This window comes from Silurus meridionalis, chromosome 13 (genome assembly GCF_014805685.1).
Source record: "Silurus meridionalis isolate SWU-2019-XX chromosome 13, ASM1480568v1, whole genome shotgun sequence".
Classification (NCBI taxonomy): Eukaryota; Metazoa; Chordata; class Actinopteri; order Siluriformes; family Siluridae; genus Silurus; species Silurus meridionalis.
Window position 1 is genome coordinate 1653889 of NC_060896.1, and position 1217 is coordinate 1655105.

Here is a 1217-nt window from a genome sequence, read left to right on the forward strand (position 1 = left end):
AAATTATCCTTTACATTTTTTGTTAGCAAGAATTAAATTTTATCGTCCTTATGTTTGAGAAATTCACCATCAATGGGCAGCACAGTAAAGGTGGGCGATCAGCCGGTCCCCACAAGGTTGTGGGTTCAAGCCCCGGCATCGCCATAGTAAAAGTTTTATTTTAAAATTTGTATTTATATTTTTCTATGGTGTTTAAGTATGGCAAAAGAGCCATGTTGGTTCATTAGACTTATTGACTGCGTGCACAACTAAGAACTGATAGCTCAGTGGGTAAGGTGTTTGTTTACCGATCAGCAGGTCACCACAAGGTTGTGGGTTCAATCCCCAGCATCACCATAGTAAGTTTTATTTATCTTTTAAAATCTAATAGTTTGTCTACTTTGTGACATTAAATGTAACTCTATTTGTTAATTAAAGAAATCTTTTTTAAAAGAATGCTTTATTTTTTTGTCTTTTTTGAAAGACTTGATTGGCCTACTTTTAATGAGTTACATGGTGTTGAAGTATGGAATAGAAGCCATGTTGGTTCATTAGGCTTATTGACTGCTTGAACAACTAGAAACTGATAGCTCAGTGGGTAAGGTGTTTGTTTACTGATCAACAGATCACCACAAGGTTATGGGTTCAAGCCCTGGCATCACCATAGTAAAAGTTTTATTTAGAAGTAAACTTCTAAATCAATCATTAGTTGGTTTGCTGTCGATGTTGGTAAAACTGTACTACAAATACAGTGCATCCAGAAAGTTTTCACAGAGCTTCACTTATTCCACCTTGTCTTATGTTACAGCCTCAATTTAAAATAGATTAAATGTATTATTTTTCTCAAAATTCCACAAACAAAACCCCATAATGACGTTTGAAATCTTTTATTACAAAATAAAAAGCGAAAAAAAAAAAAACGTACATAAGTTTTCACAGCCGTTGCCATGACACTCAAAATTTAGCTCAGCTCCATCCGGGTTCCACTAATCATCCCTGAGAAGTTTCTACAACTTGATTGGAGTCCACCTGTGGTAAATTCAGATGATTTGACATTATTTGGAAAGGCACACACGTGTCTATAGAAGGTCCCACAGTTACAGTGCATGTCAGAGCACAAACCAAGCCATGAAGTCCAAGGAAATATCTGTAGACCTCAGAGACAGAATTATATCGAGGCACAGATCTGGAGAAGGGGAGAGAAAACATTCTGCAGCATTGAAGGTTTAAATGAGCAC